At 43.2% G+C, this 16,163-nt stretch overlaps 1 long non-coding RNA gene across 2 annotated transcripts in view; it reads left to right on the forward strand.

Annotated features, from left to right (window-relative positions):
• LOC309339968 overlaps nucleotides 1–16,163 on the forward strand; it is a 100,333-nt gene that overhangs the window by 28,596 nt on the left and 55,574 nt on the right. The window contains exon 2 of one of the 2 annotated variants that reach the window (XR_014155712.1): nucleotides 726–791. The exons of the other annotated variant lie outside the window; for it this stretch is intronic. This is a non-coding gene — a long non-coding RNA (uncharacterized lncRNA). The remainder of the gene's footprint in view (nucleotides 1–725; nucleotides 792–16,163) is intronic. 2 annotated transcript variants of the gene reach the window in all.

The following is a 16,163-nucleotide window of genomic DNA, read 5'->3' on the forward strand; positions in this document are numbered from 1 at the left end:
AAGAAGGACAGTCGAAGCTGCTTCCAGCCTGAGGGGAGGCAGGACCCCAGCTCCGCCCAGGCTTCACTCTGCTGTGGCGCTTCTGCTTCTGGGGCATGTTGGCCCCCCAAAAGAGGACATGTCCAGGTTTTCCTGGACATATGGCAACCCTATATAAACTTAAGATTGTAATATATATTGATCATGAGTGATTTGAATGCAGAGCCTCAAATCCAATAGATTTGACTGCATCTATACCTGCGAATATACTATCTTCAACACATATTTTCTTTTTTGCTACTTAGTAAAATTCTGTGTATTAAAGAGCTGCCGAGATCAATTGTCAGTTCCATCTACTGTAAATCATTGTGAAAGACCACAATATTGGGTCTCAGCGGTTTTAGATATATTAACATTCTAGTAAACCACTGAAAGTCTTCTTTACCGGAAAGCACTAGATGCAATTTGACCTTTTTATAATACAAAAATCAGATCTTCTCATTCAGGATTTTATAATGCAGTAGAAACAGCATGGCTCATGAAATGTAGTATATGCATTCTAGTTTCCTGTAAATATAATAGTACTTGGGTTGTATTTGATTATTTTATTACACCTGCTGTATTCAATTATACTAGTATGTATACATATTTCTTCCTACAGTGTTGCTGGGTTCCCCCACCACACTCCAGCCCAAGCCGTGGTTTTCAAACCTCATATCAATTTAAAAGCAATCCTTTCCTCATAGGTGCCTGTCAGGGAACTCCAGCTAGTCTGCAAGAAAAGCCCTAGATGATGGACAAAGGATTATAAGGTTTGTTCTAGGTAAAGTGGGGTGTCATCCAGCTGTGTTGGGCTGCTTCTTCCCTACATATTTACTAACAGTACACCAGATAACACCTTCATGCTTCAATTTTCTGGAGAAGATCTGTGTTGAGGGAGCTGATTTCCAGTGATGCTTTTTCGCTGTTGCTGATCATGTCACTGAGGAACTCCTGAGATGCTCCCAAGGAACCACAGGGTTCCCTGGAGTGCAAACTGAATATGTCTGCCACAGAGCTTACTGGGACTGTAGATCAACATATTTTAAACCATTTGGGAATCAATGTGTTGTAAATGACTTTTCTACTTGCTTGTCAGGTCTAATGTCCTGGATTGCAATCCTTGCCCCACTTACTTGGGAGGAAGCCCCATTTAACTCAGTGGAACTTCCTTTCAGGTAGAGATGTCTAGGACTGAGCAGGCAGGAAAGAAAACAATTGCTGTTCTGAGGATCAGTCCTAGTGTACCTGCATGAAATATGCTCTTTGCCAAACCACGTTGTCTACACTTAGGGCAGTAGCTTTGGGTATTCCAATCTTTGACAGAGTTGGAGAAGACCAAGACTTCCAGTTCCTGTCCCAGCCGATGTGGATGGAATACATAAAGCCAACACAATCCAGATACATGACAGGATTCTGACATGGGAACAGTAAGAGGAGCATATGAGCAGGTACAAGCGTTCAGGACAGGAGTCTTAAACAAAATAAGAGTGAATGAAATGGTATGAATCAACACCGTACCAAATGTTGAGTTTTTAAATGCAGATAAGGCCACAATTTGAAAGAATGGTAAAAATGTGCAGTATCAGTGGTAGTATGTGTCTCATGGAGAGCAAAATTGCAGATGCAGATATGAACACAAATCACAGAATAGCACTAAGTTACCCATGGAGCAATGCTCTGATATCTGTCCTCATTCAGGGAAAAGGATGAATTGATAAAAACTTACAAGGGTGATTCTAGTGCCCTCCTAGCTCAAAAGCCTATTAAAGCCTTGGGAAAGCAAAAGAAGAGCTAAATTTTCCTTCTCTCTTTTTTCCTTCTCTGGCTGTCAGAGGGGTGAGGATGGCTCACTCTTCCGGTCACTGCAGATTGATTTTGTGTAGCACACTAAAAAGAACTGAGGGGGATTTTTCAGGGGGGTTGTCTCTGTATGACTTGCTTTTAAAGATTTCCATTTGTACTATTGATTTTTTATTTTTCATCTTTCCTTTGCTGAGAAGGGCTTGTCATTTTAAGAAACAAATGGCACATATTCTGTGAGGCAAAATAGACTCCCCATCCTTCTTTGGGGGATCTTCTGAGCTGGCAAGGAAATGCCACCTTAGCCCAATTCCAATGGCCCTGTTCCTTTGCAGGTCATAGTCTTTAGTCTTTGAAGCAGCACCTTGGGACTGTGAGGCTAATGATGTGATTAATAGGGAAGTTATGTAAATATGGACCTGGTTTATTCATATTTCTAGCTTGGTAGTAGACTATAATCCTTGCTGAACCTGGATTCTCAAAGTAAGCTTTTGCCCAGGGGGTGAGGACTTGTTTGTGCTTTTAAATGTATCCCAGTAGTAGAGATAATGTGATGCTCTTTCCATATCAATTGGATGACCTTCTGTTTTACTGTGCTGCTTAATATGAAAAGCTATGAAAAAGCACAATTTGGCTTAGACCTGTTCAGAGGCTGCCTTATGGAGCTTGGTGGGGAGAGAGCTTCATTCCCTACCATCTGCATTCACTTTTGGGACATCAAATAATGGCTGTAACCTTTTGTGTTTTGACATGTGGGTCTAATTTGCCAGCAGAGTAGGGTCGCCCAATGGATAAAACTTGATGAATTACAAGCAAATAGGTCCTGCAGTTCTGTGCTGGACACTGCTAAAATGTGATTTGTTTCTTCTCCCCCCCCCCAAAGGAACCGTCTATCAGTTTTTGTTTTGTTTTGTATTTTACTTTTGACCAGAATTGGATGAAATTTGCAGGCTACATTGCCTCTTCTGAGGAGATGCATCTTGCAAAAGGCTGGCAGCAGAGTATGACTCAATAAGCTCTCCACACCAAGAAAGAGTTCCAAAGTTTTACTGCAAATTGTCTTTAAATTTGTTACAAAAAGTTGTACATACAAACCAACACATTGCTCTTAAACAATGAGCAATGCGGTCCAGTTTTCTTTAAGTTCTTACTTGTTTATATAGTCTAAGAACTATTATTTCTCTGATCCCAAAGAGAGATTCAAATAAGTAAGTTGCTTCTTCATTGTGCTGTCAGCTTCTGAGAGAGACCCAGGGCTCTTCCATACTTACCTTTGCTAGGCACAGGCCTGCTCTTTAAAGCTCCCTGTCCAAGCATCCCTCTCCACCAGTGCTTTCCATACAAAAACCTGCTCTTTACCACTGAATCAGAGCAAATGACAATCTGCAAATTGCCATTAGTTCCAATTCAGCATTAAAAAGTGACTTTTCCTGGGGAAAGCAGCAGAACAGCAGCAGCAATTGGACACGGACTTAGAAAGCACTACGGTTGCCAAATTCCCAAAAGTGAAAATCTAAACAAAATTGTTGACCTCCTCGCCTCCACCGCCCCGAAGTTGTTGAGCCATTGGGCTTTTGGGAGATTTTTAAAGCTTTTAAATTAAAAAATCACCCTGGTTTCCATACCTCTGTGTTTTCCTGGACATTTTGCCAATTCAGCGAAAATCCACCCAGACGCCATTTTAACAGTCCCATTCGCAGTCGGGGAAAACTGGGGCGTAGGGCAGCCCTAATGATGAGGACCCCTGCGGAGCTGAATTGGACCTGAAGGCTGGAGGTTCCTCTCTGCAGTACCACTGTGTGGAGTAATGCTCACCAACTTGAACAGCCTTCAAAGGGAATTTGACAAATCTAAGGAGTGGAATGATTAATGGACTTCAATGTCTGTACACTAATGCGCAAAGCATGGGAAATAAACAAGATGAGCTTGAGCTCTTGGTACACCAAACTAAATATGACATAATAGGCATCACTGAAACCTGGTGGGATAAGTCCCACGACTGGAATGTAATAATGGAGGGATACAATCTATTTCAGAGAAACAGACCAGACAAGAAAGGAGGAGGAGTGGCGTTACATGTCAGGGATGTGTATACCTGTGAAGAGATCCAAGATTTATGCTCTCAAAGCCAAAGTGAGAGCATTTGGGTCAAAATTAAGGGAGAGAAGAATAACAGGGACCTCATTGTGGGAGTTACAGATAGGTAGCCGTGTTGGTCTGCCATGGTCAAAACAAAATAAAAAAATTCCTTCCAGTAGCACCTTAAAGACCAACTGAGTTAGTTCTAGGTATGAGCTTTCGTGTGCATGCACACTTATCTGAAGAAGTGTGCATGCACACGAAAGCTCATACCTAGAACTAACTCAGTTGGTCTTTAAGGTGCTACTGGAAGGAATTTTTCTCATTGTGGGAGTTTACTATAGATCCCCAAGCCAAACGGAGGACATAGATGATGCCTTCCTGGAACAGATGGCCAAGCATGCAAAAGGAAGGGAGATAGTAGTAATGGGGGACTTCAATTACCCGGATATCTGCTGGATGTCAAACTCAGCCAAGAGCATAAGGTCAAACAGATTCCTCACTGGCCTTGCAGACAACTTCGTTGTCCAGAAAGTGGGAGAAGCAACAAGAGGAACAGCCATTTTAGATCTGGTCCTAACCAATGTTGATGACCTGGTTAGTGGGGTAGAAGTGGAAGGATCATTAGGCGCGAGTGGTCATGCTCTTCTGAAGTTTACTATACAGCGGAAAGGAGCAGCCAAGCATACTAGGACTCAATTTCTTGACTTTAAGAAAGCCGACTTCATAAAACTTAGGGAAGTGCTGGGTGAAATCCCATGGACAGTAATACTAAAAGGAAAGGGAGTTCATGATGGCTGGGAGTTTGTTAAGAGGGAGATAGTAAAAGCACAACTTCAGGCAATACCAATGAGACGGAAACATGGAAGGTGCCTAAAGAAGCCAGGGTGGCTATCTAAAGAACTTTTAACTGAGTTAAGATTAAAAAAGGATGTGTACAAAAAATGGAAAAGGGGGGAAACCACCAAAGAGGAATTCAAACAAATAGCCAGCACGTGTAGACACAAAGTCAGAAAAGCTAAAGCACAGAATGAACTCAGGCTTGCTAGAGAGGTTAAAAGCAACAAAAAAGGCTTTTATGGGTATGTTCGTAGCAAAAGGAAGAAGAAAGAAACAGTGGGGTCACTCAGAGGAGAAGATGGTGAAATGCAAACAGGGGACACAGAAAGGGCTGAACTCCTCAATGCCTTCTTTGCCTCAGTCTTCTCTGATAAAGAAAACAATGCCCGACCTGAAGAATTTGGAGCAAATGATTCAGCAGAGGAAACACAGCCCAGAATAACTAAGGAGATAGTACAAGAATACTTGGCTAGTTTAGATGTATTCAAGTCTCCAGGGCCAGATGAACTGCATCCAAGAGTATTAAAAGAACTGGCAGATGTGATCTCAGAATCACTGGCAGTCATCTTCGAGAATTCCTGGAGAACAGGCGAAGTCCCGGCAGACTGGAGGAGGGCAAATGTTGTCCCTATTTTCAAAAAGGGGAAAAGAGAGGACCCAAATAATTACCGCCCAGTCAGTCTGACATCAATACCAGGGAAGATTCTGGAGCAGATCATTAAGCAAACAGTCTGTGAGCACCTAGAAAGGAATACTGTGATCACCAATAGTCAGCATGGATTTCTGAAAAATAAGTCATGTCAGACTAACTTGATCTCATTTTTTGACAGAATTACAAGCCTGGTAGATGAAGGGAACACAGTGGATGTAGCCTACCTTGATTTCAGCAAGGCATTTGACAAGGTGCCCCATGATATTCTTGTAAAGAAGCTGGTAAAATGTGGACTTGACTATGCTACCACTCAGTGGATTTGTAACTGGCTGACTGACCGAACCCAAAGGGTGCTCATCAATGGTTCCTCTTCATCCTGGAGAAGAGTGACTAGTGGGGTGCCACAGGGTTCTGTCTTGGGCCCGGTCTTATTCAACATCTTTATCAACGACTTGGATGATGGACTCAAGGGCATCCTGATCAAATTTTCAGATGACACCAAACTGGGAGGGGTGGCTAACACCCCAGAGGACAGGATCACACTTCAAAACGACCTTGACAGGTTAGAGAAGTGGGCCAAAACAAACGAGATGAATTTTAACAGGGAGAAATGTAAAGTATTGCACTTGGGCAAAAAAAATGAGAGGCACAAATACAAGATGGGGGACACCTGGCTTGAGAGCAGTACATGTGAAAAGGATCTAGGAGTCTTGGTTGACCACAAACTTGACATGAGCCAACAGTGTGACGCGGCAGCTAAAAAAGCCAATGCAATTCTGGGCTGCATCAATAGGAGTATAGCATCTAGATCAAGGGAAGTAATAGTGCCACTGTATTCTGCTCTGGTCAGACCTCACCTGGAGTACTGTGTCCAGTTCTGGGCACCACAGTTCAAGAAGGACACGGACAAACTGGAACGTGTCCAGAGGAGGGCAACCAAAATGGTCAAAGGCCTGGAAACGATGCCTTATGAGGAACGGCTAAGGGAGCTGGGCATGTTTAGCCTGGAGAAGAGGAGGTTAAGGGGTGATATGATAGCCATGTTCAAATATATAAAAGGATGTCACATAGAGGAGGGAGAAAGGTTGTTTTCTGCTGCTCCAGAGAAGCGGACACGGAGCAATGGTTCCAAACTACAAGAAAGAAGATTCCACCTAAACATTAGGAAGAACTTCCTGACAGTAAGAGCTGTTCAACAGTGGAATTTGCTGCCAAGGAGTGTAGTGGAGTCTCCTTCTTTGGAGGTCTTTAAGCAGAGGCTTGACAACCATATGTCAGGAGTGCTCTGATGGTGTTTCCTGCTTGGCAGGGGGTTGGACTCGATGGCCCTTGTGGTCTCTTCCAACTCTATGATTCTATAAGGCCATCAGTGGCTACTAGCAATGTTAGCTACCTCTAGTATCTGAGTAGCATGTCTCCAAATTGTAGCTGGTAGGGAGCAAAAGTGGGGGAAATGTAGTCTGGTGCTGCTTGTGGCTTCCTATAGGCATCTGATTGGCCACTGTCAGAACACGATGCTGGGTTACATGGGCCTCTGGCCTGATCCAAGAGGGCTCTTCTTACACTAGAGTTTTATTCTTGTCTGCGTACCATGATATCTTTCATCAGTCACACTGATGTAATGCGTATGAGCAAGAGAGGTTAGCCAAGGGCAAAGCAACAAGCAATCAACCCAGAGAGCTTCTGTTTTATCTGTCCAGTTGCTGGAAGTAAATTAAGTTTGTATTCCCACCTATGGTTTCAAACAGTAGTAGTTTATTCTAACAATGACAGTAAAGGCAATAAAGGACTTCACTTTATGCTCTCCATATTACCACCTCAGCTTACACCCAGTGTGTTGGCTATAGTGGTAGGATAAACTCTGCAACTGGGCGACTTGCTTCCTCACCCCACACCCAGGTAATGGAGTTTCATTTCCTCCAGACCCTGGTGTTCCCAGGTGCTGTTGCAGCATCCAGAGACTCATTCCCTGTGCCAAGAGTCTTTGGACCTCATTCGCTCCTGTCCAGTAAGTTGTGCAGATTGGGTGGAGCTGCTCCTCCCAATTCTCTTCTTTAAAAAGTGGTCCTATACTTAGTACATTAGTGAAGCAGCTTGGGGTGCAGCTTTGAGAAAGCAGTGCTGCCGTCACTCAGGTAAGTGTATGCATTGGGGTTATAAAGCAGGACGGAGCCAGTTTATTTTTTTGTCTTGATCTGTGTGTGTTCCTTTTGCAAGTGTTGAAAAGTACCCCCCCCCACACACATCCATTTGCGGCAATTGTAACAGACATATTGCAGTACTGAACAGCGGAAGCCTCACCCTTCAAGTGCTGGCCCTCCTTTTCTTTCAGTCATACCCTCATTGTAATAAACATTTGCACTGCTCTTGAGTGCCTTTTGTTTCTTGGTGTCCTCCGCCTTCCTTCCCAGTTGCTGCGGCTGATGGAATGACAGCAACAGGTCCTTTTCCGTTTGCATTATTAGCCTCTTGGGCACCTTCAGGCACAGACAGGTTGCACATGCAGACTGGGAAGTGGGACTGGGTCTATTAATCCGGTTCTCCCTCCCACCCCCGATGTCTGTGCATTCAGAGGAAGACCTGAAAAGGGCCACTGTGGACACACGTAGGCTCTTTATGCAGACAGCTGTAGGTGCACAGAAGCCTAAGGGCAGCAGCAGAACTTGCTACCACCTCAGTGTGTTCCCAGCCTATGCATGGAGAAGAGAGCTGGGAAGGAATGGCAAGAAAGCTGCTTGCTTGTTTGCCCACTGCAACAGCAACAAAATGGGTGACAAGAAGAAGAAGCTGCCCCCACCTCTGCCACTTATCCCCCCCCCCCGCCCCGCTTAGCTGCCGCTCTTAGTTTCCTTTGCTGTTTATATACCTGGTCCAGCAGATGTGTGAGCAAGACATGCAGCCCATTCTTCCTTGGGCAGCATTGGCGGCTCCTCCTTCTGATGATCCCTCTTCCACACGCCACCAGAATGGGCAGGCAAGGGCACAGGAGAGCATAGGACAAGCAAGCCGTGGCCATTCTGCCTCATCACCCTAACCACTAAGCCTGCCTGCCCCTGCCTACCAAGCAGGAGTTGCTGCAGCCTGCCTTCTCCATGGATGTGGGCTGCAGCAGATGGGAGAAGGAGCAGGAGGAATGGTGGGGATGGGCTACTAGCAAAGATTCAATCCTCTCTTAGGGCCACAGGGTGGTAGCAGTGGCAGTGGCAGCTGCAGCTGCAGCTTTTCTCAAGAGTTTGGGTTTTGGAAGTGACTGATCAGGGCAGCCTTGCTGATTGCTGCTACTGCATTTCTTATTTATCCTTAACCCACCTTGGGGGTTCTGCACCTGCAGCACTGCAAGCAGGAGATGCCCCTGTTGGCAAAGGAGATAAAGAGAATAGAGAAGAAGAAGTCAGCAAGCACTGTAAAATCAACACACATGATCAATGAGGGTTTGGGGGGAGACGTGGGGTGTGTGTGTGTGATTTGTTCACCTTTGTTGAATATGCTAATTTTGAACTAATTTTGAAACTGGAGAATATTTGGTGCAACCCTAGGATGAGGTGCTGTGTGTGTGTGTGTGTGTGTGTGTGTGTACGCACACAAATTCCATTCCATTCTTGTGCGCCTTGGCAATCAGCTGTTTTATTATAGGTCTGCTGTTGCTTTACAATGCTGCCAAATAGTATTCTGGAGGGAGACTTTGCCTGACCAATTTTTGCAGAATTGTAATGCATAGGCAATATGTCTCTTGCTGTGGTTTTAGCAGCTACTGTGGAGTGTGCAGGGAGAGCTACAAAATGGAGCACATGGGGAAACAAAGAAAATGCTCACAGGGTTATAAAGAGAGTGATACAAATTATGAGGGGAGAGGGTTTTTTTTATGAAGGTTTTGTTGATGAAATGACTTTTTCTCGCCACATGAAAATTAAAGAATCCCTGGACCCAAACCCTTTTAATACCCCAAACAAGGCTTCTGCCACTGCAGGAAGTCAATTATCTCCATGGCAACGAAAACAAATAGTGAGCACTGCCTTAGCAGCCACAAAGGATAAAAGGTGCATCTAAAATTAATTTATGTCTTGGGATCAGACACTTCAGATGAGAGATCTGGTCCATAAAGCACCCAAGAGAAGCTATTAAAAGGAAAAACAAAATAAACCCACTAGTTTTGCTCTCGGGGGAGCAATGTTAGGAGCCTGCGCATTTGTTTTGCTTCTGCCTTGAAGCAGGGGCTGGGCAGGCGCTGAACCCCTTCTTCCATCATTCCTCCTTTAAGGTTCCCATATAAATGCTGAGGCTTTATTGTAATTATTATTACTGTTATTTTTTAAAAAATTATAACCTGCCCTTCATCTATATGAGCATTTTCCAACCTTTGCTTGTGTGAGAAGCCTTTTTCTAATCTCAAAAAAATTCATAGAGCCCCACATGCTAACTGTTGCAATTTTAGGCTCCATTAATTGAGAAAATACAAAATGACAAACAATTTTTATGAACTTAGTAGCACTTTTGAAGAAATTCATGGATGTGGCAGAATCAAGAAAGAAAGAAAAAAAATAATTTATTTATTTCTCTAATCAACGACCCAAGCAATTAATTCCAAAAGGTGTTAAATATATATTTGTTATTTATAAACATAAATTCATTTCTTTCTCCAGTATGCCCCCTGATCAATCCAGTTAATTAATTTAAAAGATATGTTTTTTTATAAATACAAATTCATTTATTTCTTTCACAAATATGCTCACTGATCAACCCAATTAATGAATTTAAAAAGGTATGAAAGATACGTTTTTTATTTATAATTATAAATACATTCATTTATTTCCCCAGCAACAATCAACAATGCAATTTACCAATCGATCTGAACAAAATGCAATTTTACTTGTTTATTTATTTCCAACGGAACTGAGTTGACATACAGTGGTACCTTGGGTTACATGCGCTTCAAGTTACATACGCTTCAGGTTACAGACTCCGCTAACCCAGAAATAGTGCTTCAGGTTAAGAACTTTGCTTCAGGATGAGAACAGAAATCATGCTTGGGCGGTGCGGCGGAAGCGGGAGGCCCCATTAGCTAAAGTGGTACCTCAGGTTGAGAACAGTTTCAGCTTAAGAACGGACCTCCGGAATGAATTAAGTTCTTAACCCAAGGGACCACTGTAATCCCAAAAGAATTAAAATGGAAACATTTATTGCCATTAATGTACCTAGAAAAGACTTAATATTTCAATGCAATCCTTAATCCCTATAATTAAATCTATTTTTATATATAATTAAATATTTATATTTATGTATTTATTAGTATTTTTTGTTCTTAAAAGCTGGAGGGCATGGGCAGCGAATGCCACTTAGGACAACAACCTGCCCCCAAAGATCTACTCCCCAAATCACCTAAACCAGGGGGGGAAACCAGGGGGAAAGCCCCAGCCATAGAATTTATTCCAATAAGGCACCAGAAGTAAACCAAGGAAACAGAATTCAACAAGCAATTCTTCTGCAGAAAGCCCACCAATGGTCCACAATGCAAAGCCCGCTGAAATCAAATTGGGGTCTTTAAGCTGCCAAGCTGTATTCTGCTTCCCACTAATAAGTCCTTTGTGTGGTGCAACGTAAAAGGCCCTGGGCAAAATGTGCCTCCACAAACAATATGGCAAAGCGGGGAATGCAGCCCCCAAAGTACTGATTTCCTGCCCCTCAGTGCCAGGCTCTTTGAAGTTCACTGAGCATCAGCAAGGGAAGTGAGGAAGACACAGGCCAAAGCTGTTGAACTGTGTTCCTGCACTTTGCAGCAGATGCAAGCAGCACTCCTGGAGATAAGCAAGGTTCTTGGAGATGTTGCTGCTGTGAAGAAGAGCGTGGCAGAAGAACTAAACCAAGCACTGTCTGGAAGAGTATTAATCGCGGACCCCTTGGGATAACTGTGGGTCTGCAGTCCACAGGATGTGAACCACAAGTCTGTACAAATAGAGTGACCTACACACACACACACACACACACACACACACACACACACACACACTTCAAAGCTGGAGCTGCAAATTGCACAATTAGTGGGCATTGAAAGGCAATGCAATTCACTAAATGGAAGTGAATAAAAAAATAGAAGTGCCATAAGGGCAAAGCTTCTGTCTGCAGAATAAGGAGAAAATTTCCAAATAAACCCATAACACAAATTAGCTGCAGAAGAGCATTACTGATTATTGCAATGCACTTGGCTGAGGCGTCTTCAGGAGTGCCTTCGTTGGACTGGGAGTCTCTCAGTGACCACTGTTGAATCACACAACTTGCTTTGTACAGATTGTCCAAGTCCCAAAGAATCATTCTCACAATATGTGTTTATTATTATAAATATTGATATCCATCAATTATGTCTAAGACAGCTATCCATAATAAACAGCTGGTGAAAGGCTAGGAGTTCTATCATTCCTTTGGTGGGAAGCTTAATTCATTGGTTGTAAGTTTCTAAATTTCCCTTTCAATACAGTTTTTGCTTCTGCCTTTGGATTTATATACGTACTTATTTTGCTGCTACTGAAAGTTGCATGTAATGGTAAATTATTTTGTTTTTATAATGACTGTTTTGTGATGATTTACTAATATGCACTTCCTTCAATCCTACTTTGTGGGAGAAAATATTTTAAATAAATATTATGTGGGGACAATTTGCCTCATAGCCTCAGCATGCTTCATGGTCCTATGAAGATATCACACAGGTTTTAAATCTCAAGTGTGGAGTTATGCCAAGAACAAAACAAAGATCACACTGCAATTTATGGTCACAGGTGGTGGGGCATTCCTGGGTGAAGTTTTTACATGTAGATTCATTCTTATTCCATTTGTGTTCTGATCTCCTTCTGCAGCAGAATGGGACAAAGCAGTTATCTAAGCAAAGGTAACCTCCAAGTAAAAACAAAATTAAACATGTATTAGAAGATGTTATGACTATACCCTCTTGAAAATATGTTTTGGAGTTTTCATGTTTCTGGAAACACCAAAGCTGATAAGCTTACATAGCACATGGCAACTCTTTCATTCCCGCATAGGGATGTACTAATGCCACATTTCCACATACTGGCCTCCAGAAAACTCTTTGAATCATTCTGTGTATCTCAATTATTGAGTGCATGTCCCTTTTCTCTATTTTAAAGGGCACAAAGTCGCTGATAAATGGGGAAAGGGCAACATTCTTTTGATAACAGAGTAGCTTAGTAGACTACGGCATAGTGTCAAATTAACTACGTATGTACAAATTGGACAGAAACCATTAAGAAAAGGGTCGTTTATCAGATCTAGAGTGTGTATAGTTGAGATGGCTTTCAGTGGCCCCATATCCCGTATGTCCTTTGCTGCTTTTTTCTGTGCATGTTCACAAAGGCTGTTCTTATAGCATCATGTGAACTCTTTCTGCTCTTAATTTGTTTCTAAAGTTACATTGGGCTCTTTAAGTAAAATGGCCCATTACATGCAAATATTTGTGTTAAGTGGTCTCCATCTCGTGAAGTGGCTTGGAATTTTGTCCAGTTACCGAACAAAAAGTGCAATCATACTAAGTGATCTCACATCACAAAATGAACAGTATTTGCATGTAATGGACAATTCTGCTTAAAGGCTACTACTATATGTGTGTGTGGTAAAAAAACACCAATGAATGGAGTTACACACATGTTTCCTTTTGCTTCAGTGGAAATCCTACAGTATATATACTTATCTATAAGTAAGTCCAATTGAACTTGAGCCATACTTTTTAGTAGAAATGTACAGGATTATACAATTAAGGCCATGCCATGTCCCCACTGCAAAGCATAAGTCTAACAGCATAATCCTTTACTTCTCAGAAGTAAGGCTGAGGGAGCGATTGTTCTTATGCCCTGCTCATGGGCTTCTTAAAGGCATCTGATTGGCAACTGTGGAAACTTACTGCCTGGTAAGCAGAGTGGAATACATCCTAAGAAATATAAATCCTACAGGGCACGGTCATGTGTTTTTATGAAACTGGCTTGAAACTACATCCTATTGCAAAGGTCGAAGGAAGGTACCAGTCTTATAGCCCACACACACACACACACACACACACACACACACACCCCGGTCTTAGAAGAGTGTGCCAGTTTAATTGTTTTTCCTTCACCAAGCAGGTGATATTACCAAGCCAACCTAGCCGTTCAAAAGCATGTCAAGCGCAAGTAGATGAATAGGTACCACTGTGGTGGGAAGGTTAATGGCATTTCCATGCACTTGTCACGGTCCTCTGTGTGACAGTAGCAGTTTAGTCCTGCTGGCCACATGACCCAGAAAAGTGTTTGTGGACAAACACCGGCTTCCTTGGTCTGAAGAGAGATGAGCGCTGTACCCCATAGTCAAGTTTGACTGGACTTAACCGTTCAGGGGTCCTTTACCATTACCTATTATCAAGCAGGTAATACAAGAACATATATTCTTGGGTAGCACTTATGACAACCATGTTAAATAGGCAAGTATTATTATTCCTACTTAAGAACATCATGTAAGAAGAGCCCTGCTGGGTATGACCAAACAGTGGTCAACCAGGTGCCCATAAGCAAGTTATCAGCACCAGCACACTCTTCTGCCCATGTTCCATAGCAGCTGGCATTCGTTGGCATACGGCCTCTGATACAAGGGGAAATGCACAGCCACCAGCACTAGCAGCCATCGATAGTCTTCTCACCCAGGAATTTGTCTCAATTCATTTTAAAGCCATCCAAGTTTGCAGCCATCACCACATTTCGTTTACAGATGAGAAGGCTGAGAATGTGTGACTTGCCCAAGATAGCACCAAGAAGATTGTTTTCACAAGAGGGGTGGGGGATTCATTCTGTGCACATAAAGCGTTTCCTGAGCTCTGTTCTTCCTTGTCTTCCTCCTTCCATGACACCCTTTATGACACTGTCATTTACTAATGAGTAGCAGACCAGGGATGTGGGTGGCACTGTGGTGTAAACCACTGAGCCTTGGGCTTGCTGATCGGAAGGTCGGCGGTTCAAATCGCCGCAACAGGGTGAGCTCCTGTTATTTGGTCCCAGCTCCTGCCAACCTAGCAGTTCAAAAGCATGTCAAAGTGTGAGTAGATAAATGGGTACCCCTCCAGCGGGAAGATAAATGGTGTTTCCCTTCGCTGCTTTGGTTTTGCCAGAAGCGGCTTAGTCATGCTGGCCACATGACCTGGAAGCTGTCTGCGGACAAACATTGGCTCCCTCGGCCAGTAAAGCGAGATGAGCGCCGCAACCCCAGAGTCATTCGCAACTGAACTTAACTGTTAGGGGTCCTTTATCTTTATCTTTTTAGCAGACAACAGTGTGGTTTAAGCATAGCTCTTGTTATGGAACATAAGTTGTGAGAAACGTGGTAAAACACTTCCTAGCCACCCCCTCCAGTGTGCAAGGACCATTCTTCATATATGTGGGCCAAGCAACCTGAATCCTCAGCTGGAAGAGGACTATAGTTGATATAGAAAAGGGTTTGCAGCACTTGTGTGCTGGTGTTGGAAGGACACTGAAGCCAATGAAGACAAACTAGAAATTGGTAAAAAAAAAGTTCCCATATGCTAGAACATGTGGTCTCCTCTGGCAGAGCCTGAGAGTTTTTCTCTGTAGCCAGACCCTCACCTTCCTGATTACATAGAATCACAAAACTGTAGAGTTGGAAGGGACCCCCAGGATCAACTAGTTCAACCCCCTGCAATGCAGGAATCTCAACTAAAGAATCCATGACAGATGGCCATCCAACCTCTGCTTAAAAAATCCCAAGGAAGGATAGTCCACCACTCCCCAAGGGAGCCCATTCCATTGTCCAGCAGCTCTTAGCATCAGAAAGTTCTTCCTATGTTTAGTGGGAATCTCCTTCCTTCCTTCCTTCCTTCCTTTCTTTCTTTCTTTTAAAATATTTTTTTAAAGGTTTACAATGCACGTACTTTTGTAAACTGAGAATCTCCTTTCTTGTAACTTGATTAGTTCAGGTCCTCCCCTCTGTATCAGGAGAAACTAAGATTGCTCCATCTTCCATGGGTCAGCCCTTTAGAAATTTGAAGATGGCTGTCGTATCTCCTCTCAGTCATCTCTTATCCAGGCTGAACATACCTTATGATCCTGGCCTTCAAACCTCAGAGTGCAAGGCAGATCTTTGTCATAGCTTGCTGCCACAGGAACTGCTCAGGTGCTTCGCAAGAGACCTGCGGATGCTCATGAAAGAGGGTGGGGTGTTCCCCCCTTCCCTGACCCCCTCTTAATGGCAGATAGGTGCAGACAGGTAGCACATCTGTGGATCGTGTTTTCCTGGGTTCCTTGACCTCGATGCTCTTCCTTGGTGACAGGGTTTTAGTGAGATGATGCTCCATCCATAGTGATGGAAAGGGAGCCCATCTCTCTATTATTTACAGTCTGTCCAACTATATCATCCAATAATGTTTTATTATCACCAGGCTGGTATAACTAGGGAGCATTTGTTTCCATGGGGTTTGGTGCATGGGGAGCTGTTAGAATATTGAATTCTCTATGCCAATGAATTCAGTTTGGTTTGGATCAGCTGGATGGACAGACGTAGCCATCCTGTGTTCTACTAGTGAGACGAATCTTTCACCACCTCTGTAATGGACTCTGCTTTTGGGATGCTAAGTCATATTCACACACATTTGCATCAGCCAGGGTAGGCAGATCCTGCTATTTGTTGAAATGCGCACATTAAAGGAGTGGCGGAGCAAAAGTCAAGGAGAACTGACTGCAGATCCAGACATTTATGTCTTCAGTGAGTGTGCCTCCCTTTTAGATGATAA

The sequence above is a fragment of the Podarcis erhardii genome (genome assembly GCF_964252035.2).
Source record: "Podarcis erhardii genome assembly, chromosome: 4".
NCBI lineage: Eukaryota > Metazoa > Chordata > Lepidosauria > Squamata > Lacertidae > Podarcis > Podarcis erhardii.